Source organism: Eubalaena glacialis, chromosome 9 (assembly GCF_028564815.1).
Source record: "Eubalaena glacialis isolate mEubGla1 chromosome 9, mEubGla1.1.hap2.+ XY, whole genome shotgun sequence".
Classification (NCBI taxonomy): domain Eukaryota; kingdom Metazoa; phylum Chordata; class Mammalia; order Artiodactyla; family Balaenidae; genus Eubalaena; species Eubalaena glacialis.
In genome coordinates this window covers 35,019,111-35,025,766 of record NC_083724.1, presented here as the reverse complement: position 1 = coordinate 35,025,766, position 6,656 = coordinate 35,019,111, and the positions used below count along the sequence as shown (strand labels likewise).

At 44.7% G+C, this 6,656-nt stretch overlaps 1 pseudogene; it reads left to right on the top strand.

The window, feature by feature from the left end:
* The first annotated feature begins 5,811 nt into the window (after window positions 1–5,811).
* Window positions 5,812–6,381, top strand: LOC133098339 (molybdopterin synthase catalytic subunit-like; annotated as a pseudogene).
* The last annotated feature ends 275 nt before the right edge of the window (window positions 6,382–6,656 follow it).

The following is a 6,656-nucleotide window of genomic DNA, read 5'->3' as shown; positions in this document are numbered from 1 at the left end:
AAAGATGATTGGTGACTTGCCAAACCTGTTCCATCACACAGGAAGGTAGTGGCAGAGCTGGAATTCGAATATGTTTCCTCACTCCCTGGTCTCTGCTCGGTCCAACGTATGTTCCCACCCCATCCCCAGCAACTGACCCCAAGTCTCCCTACGTAGACACACACACACTCACCACACAGAGGCAACCTGCTAGATTTCCATCCAAAGTCCATACATCCAGAAAGCAGACCACCCTTGGATTCACTTAATTTTTTATGATCTCTCATACTAATCTTTGAGAAGTTGACCCACCTGAATCCCCCACCAAGCTCTGTTCTAAAGCATCTCCAGGGACTTCCCTGGTGGGGCAGTGGTTAAGAATCCGCCTGCCAATGCAGGGGACACGGGTTCGAGCCCTGGTCCGGGAAGATCCCACATGCCAAGAAGCAACTAAGCCCGTGTGCCACAACTACTAAGCCTGCGCTCTATAGCCCCTGAGCCACAACTACTGAGCCCGTGTGCCACAACTACTGAAGCCTGCATGCCTAGAGCCCATGCTCTGCAACAAGAGAGACCACTGCAATGAGAGGCCCACGCACCGCAACAAAGAGTAGCCCCCCCCGCTGCAACTAAAAAGGGCCCATGCACAGCAACGAAGATTCAACACAGCCAAAAATAAATAAATAAATAAATTTTTAAAAAATTTTAAAAAATAAAGCATCTCCAACTCTGTAACAATTACATTCCAAACTCCACAGTTTTCTGTAGAGAGCTTCCTCTGTGTTAAGCACTTTCCATAAGATATTCTCTTTTTGGTTTTTTGTATTTTTATTTTATTCTTCCAACAGTGCTACAATGTAGCTATTACTGTCCTTTGCCCTGTGAGGAAACTGAAGTTCAAGGTGGTTAAATAACTTTCTCAAGATCACAGCCATAAGTGCCACAGTCAGCTTTCAAACTCCTACTCTCAGCAAACCCCACTGTTTATCAGTGTGGACCTGTTTCCCTGGTCTACACGGCCATGCCAGAGCAGATGTCCCTTTCTGCAGTCTGCTGAGAGGCATTTTTGAGACTCACAGGAAATCAGAGCTAAAGAGACCTTGGAGGGCCTCATTTCACAACTTGTTCCATTCTTCAAACAGACCATGTTGTACGAGTGGTTTATACCATGAACTGTGGACAGAGGAACTGAACATAAACCCTGCCTCTGCCACTTACTGTGTGACTTTGGGCGAGTTACTTAACCTCTCTGTGCCTCAGATGTCTCATCTGCAGAGATAATAATACTGTTTAATTAATAGACTTGCTACAAGGATTAAATGAGTTACAACACAAAAGCACATAAAACAGTGCTTGGCACATGGTTAGCTCTCCATAAATGGAGAACTTTTACCATCATCAGTACTATACTATTATTACTACTACTAAGAGTTTATGATGCACCAGGTATGATACACAAGACAGTGAGTGGGAAAACGAAGATGACATAGCCACTGTCCTCTCCTCAGGGAACTCGTGGTCTGGAAAGAGACTGCAGAAACCATATATAATTACAATGTAATAATGTGGTAAATGCAATAACATAGATTAATGTGGACACTCTGAGAGTGGATGTGACTTGTCCAAGGGAGCAGCAAAATTAGGACTTGAGCCCAGCTATCCTGAGCCTCTTTCTAGCCCACCTCATCAACTGGCAATTTGCCCACAGCACGTAAAGGTGTGACCCAAAGGTCTTTCCACATGGCACCAAAAAGAGACTCCTACGGCCGTGACTGTCTCAGCTGAAGATATTACTAATGTGTAGAGATAGTCAATAAACATTTGCTGAATAAGTCAGTGAGTCAAAGGCATTAGTAAGAAGACAGCCAACTTCCCCCTTGGCTCTCACCTCCTCAACCTGCAGGCGTGAGGCAGTGGCACAGGGCAAAGCAGCAGTGAGCCCTGGGAGACAGCTGGTCACCCTCTCTTCACCCTCAAAAAGGTGGTTAATTGGGGTACCACTATTTACTGTCTTCTCCTTCACCACAGCTGTTTCTGAAAATTTTAGTGCACTCAATTTAATCACTTCCACAATTCTTTGTTATTTGTATGTGCCCAACTCTGTAGAGAGGAAGGTGAATCCACCCCAATCGCTGCCCTCAGGGAGCTTGAATTCCAATAGAAGAAATTAATCATGACAAACTGCTATCCTGCAAGATAGAAAATCCAGCAACTTCCCTAGAACAATGAAAAGAACATGGGCTTTGAAGCCACAGTTTTTTCCTTCCTCCCTTCCTTCCTTCCTTCCCTCCTTCCCTTCTTCCCTCCTTCCCTCCTTCATTTTGGCTGCGCCAGGTCTTAGTTGCAGCACACAGGATCTTCCTTGCAGCATGCGGGATCTTTAGTTGCAGCATGTGGACTCTTAGTTGCAGCATGTGGACTCAGTTGCGGCATGCATGTGGGATCTAGTTCCCCGACCGGGGATCGAACCCGGGCCCCCTGCATTGGGAGCGTGGAGTCTTGCCCACTGGAGCACCAGGGAAGTCCCAAAACATGGGCTTTGGAATCAGACAGGCCAGAGCTTGAATCTAGTTCCTCCACTTGCTGGCAGTGTGACCTCAGTAAACTAACTCAGGCTCTCTGGGATGATTTCCTCATTGTTTTTTTTTTGTTTTTTTTTTTTTTTATTCATTAACTTGAGATGTCTGGTTTTTTTCTTTAATTAATGGTAATCTTTGATGTTCCGACTGTCTGGTTTTTTTATAAATTTATTTATTTATTTATTTTTGGCTGTGTTGGGTCTTCATTTCTGTGCGAGGGCTTTCTCCAGTTGCGGCGAGCGGGGGCCACTCTTCATCGCGGTGCGCGGGCCTCTCACTGTTGCGGCCTCTCCCATTGCGGAGCACAGGCTCCAGACGCGCAGGCTCAGTAGTTGTGGCTCACGGGCCTAGTTGCGCCACAGCATGTGGGATCCTCCCAGACCAGGGCTCGAACCCGTGTCCCCCGCATTGGCAGGCAGACTCTCAACCACTGCGCCACCAGGGAAGCCCCTCCTCATTGTTTTTTAATGGGAATCATTATTCCTACTTCATAGGGTGGATATGAGGATTACAACTTACTTTCACCATTGCTGACCTTGTCATCTTCCTTCTTATTGTTATCTGTGAGTCTTGACCCAATTTGCATATTGGGAGGCAATCCAACCCACATTCCCAGAAGGCCTGGCCAGACTCTGGGGAGGCAGAGGCCAGTTGGGCCAGCTTCCTGCCCTCCAGGAGCTCCCAGCTTCGTGGGGCAACTGACACAAATTCAGAGAACCACAGTCCACAGCCTAAGTGCCGTGGGAGACAGATACAGCAGAGGCATTGAGGTGGCTCCAAGGAGAGCTACGGCGCCAGAGTTGGGTCTCAAGCCATGAGTAAGATTTTGAGAGGCAGATGTGGGCAGGGAATGCATACTAGGTTGCCTCACCTCTCTAAGCCTCAGTTTCCTCTTTTGTAAAATACAAATAATACCATTTACCTTTTGCCTGCTACTTTGAGGATTAAGTGGGATAAAGCCAGGGAAGCACCTACCACAGTGTCTGGTTTATACTAGGCACTGGATAAATGGAGGCAATTACTTTACTATTATGTTGGATAATAAAGCCCCAGTGGGTGGCCCCCTTCCATAATGGAATTATCTTTTTCCCTGTGACTCACCTCCAAGGGCTGGCCCAGAGGTTGGGATGTTCCAGGCTCCTGGGCAGGTTGGAACTACCAAGCTCGCTAGAGTACGGCCTTTATTGAGAAGAGATCAGTGCTCAGGAGAGCTCACCTCGTCTCACGCCCCCATTGTGCAAACACAGACCCTTGATCCCCAAGAGAAAGAACATGATTTCTTTCCCCCAGTGTCAGAGCTTGACCTCAAGCCCAGATTTCCACCATCTCAGAAGAGAAAGACCATGCCTCTGAGTCAGCCCAGGTCCTCCCAGCCTTGTCCTAAAGAGCCTGCTATGCAGGAGCCCAGAGAGACCTGTTGGGAAGAAGCAGGAGCATGGGGTGCTGGAGACCTGGGTTTAAATCCACCCAGTTGCTGTCTGAACCAGGGTCACAGCCCTTTCCCCTTCTAGGCCTCCATGTTCTGACACTGGCTGGGGTGGGCTGAAATTCCCACCCATGGCTGACTATCAAAAAAACACCAGGATAGCACAGACCAATCACTGCAGACACTGGCAGAGTCCTGGTGGTCCTCTCCTGGGCTAGGCATGAATCTTTTGCTTTTGGGGGAGGAATAAAATGTACAGCGTGTGCAGCATGTGTTTCCCAAAGTGAAAACGGGTCAAGCACACATCTCCCTGCCCTTCCCCCTCCTCCTCTCAAGTGCCTAGCACTGTGTCTCATACATGCTGGCTCCACCACAATGTGTCCAACGTGTGTCCTGCAAGTTCCTCTTCCTGAGGAAGGTCCACATTCCAGAAGAAGAGACAGGGACCTCATGATTTTTTTTAAACTTAATTGAAGTATAATTTATACACCATTAAATTCACTATTTTAAGTGTACAATTCAATGATTTATAACATAAATTTACAGAGCTGCACAATCTCCACCATAGTCCAGTTTGAGAACATTTCCATCATCCCCCTAATTTCCCTCATGCCCATCACTCCCCATTCCCATCCCCAGCCCCAGGCAACCACTAATCTGCCTTCTGTTTCTATGGATTTGCTTTTCCTGGACCTTTCATGTAAATGGAATCAGATGATATGTGGTCTTTTGTGTCTGGCTTCTTTCACTTAGCATAATGGTTTTTGAAATTCATCCATGTTATGGCATGTGTCAGTACTTCATTCCTTATCTCATTCATTTCATATCCCTGGTACCCTACCAGTGCCCGGCACATAGTAGGTATTCAGGGAGGGGCTGAGGAATCTCACACGGGGACCAGAGGCCCTTCCAAAATGAGAGCAGCTACCAGCCAAAGAAATTCCAGTCAGTCCCCAAGCTGCTATGGATGAGGTGCTATTCCCCGTGCCCGCTACCAGTGATGTGAATATAGCAATTTGTTTTCAAACTCGTGATGTACACCAGTTGAACTGTCATGCTCTCAACTTCAGAGGTGTGCTGCAACGTCCATCCACTTATTCTGAATTTGCCTTTATTCCCCACTCATCCTGTCTCTGAAAGCCATGGTGACTCATTGCTCTGCAATTAACTCTCTTTCTTCAAACTTGAATTGCCTAAACTAGTTGGAGAAGAATGATATTCCAAATACAACTAGTCTCCAACTATTACTGTAGAATTGTCTCTTTCTCCCCTCAAGTCTATCCATTTTTGCTTCATATATTTTGGGACTCTGTTTTCAGGTGTATATATGTTTATAGTTGTTACCTAATTTAATACTTATCGATGGATTAAATTTTTATCAATATATATTGTCCTTCGTCTCTTGTAAACTTTTTGCTTAAAATCTACTTTATCTCCAAAAGCACAGGCAACAAAAACAAAAATAACAAATGAGACTACATCAAACTAATAAGTTTCTGCACAGCAAAGGAAACAATCAACAAAATGAAAAGGCAACCTATGGAATGGGAGAAAATTTTTGCAAATCATATATCTGATAAAGAGTTAATACCCCAAATATATAAAGAATTCGGGGATACCGGGCTAGGGTTCCCTGGCGGATGGTGCCACGGTGCCAGGTGGAAGTGTTGTATTTTGCAAAAAGTGCTGAAATAACAGGAATTCGCTCAGAGACCATTTCTGTGCCACAAGAAATAAAAGCATTGCAGCTGTGGAATGAGATAGAAACGCGCCATTCTGGATTGGCTGATGTCAGAAATCAGGTGATATTTGCTGTTCCTCAAGAATATGTTGAGCTTGGAGATCAGCTCCTCCTGCTTCAATCAGGAGACAAAATTGCCATTATCCGCCCCCCCCCCCCATTAGTAGAGGATAGTGCTTTTGAGCCACCTTGGAAAGATATAAATGAAGTTGAAGAGAAATCTAAAGGTATAATAAAATTCACATCTGAGAAACTTTCAGTAGATGAAGTCTCACAGCTGGTGATTTCTCCACTCTGTGGTGCAATATCCCTATTTGTAGGAACTACAAGGAATAACTTTGAAGGGAAAAAAGTCATTAGCTTAGAATATGAAGCATATCTACCAATGGCAGAAAATGAAGTCAGAAAAATTTGTAGTGACATTAGGCAGAAATGGCCAAACACATAGCAGTGTTCCATCGACTTGGCTTAGTTCCAGTGTCAGAAGCAATCATTATGCTGTGTCCTCAGCCCATAGGGCTGCATCCCTCGAAGTTGTAAGCTATGCCATTGATACTTTAAAAGCCAAGGTACCCATATGGAAAAAGGAAATGTATGAAGAATCATCATCATCTTGGAAAAGAAATAAAGAATGCTTTTGGGCAACTGATGATTAAACCACTTAGGTTTTTAGAGTCCTAAAATTTAAACTTGGTAAATTCTTATCTTTGATCATGTTTTGATTTTTCTTCTCCAGAAGATAGTTTACTGAACATAATCTTTTATGTTACACCAGTGGAACAAAAGAGAGAAAAAAAAGCAAAATAAATAAGCAAAATAAATGAGTGCTTAGGATGAGGGCTTATAGAGGAAAGAAAGGCTTTAGGGAAAAAAATGGAAGAATAATTTAAATGTAAGGAAAGATGCCTGTGTTAGACATATTATTCTATGA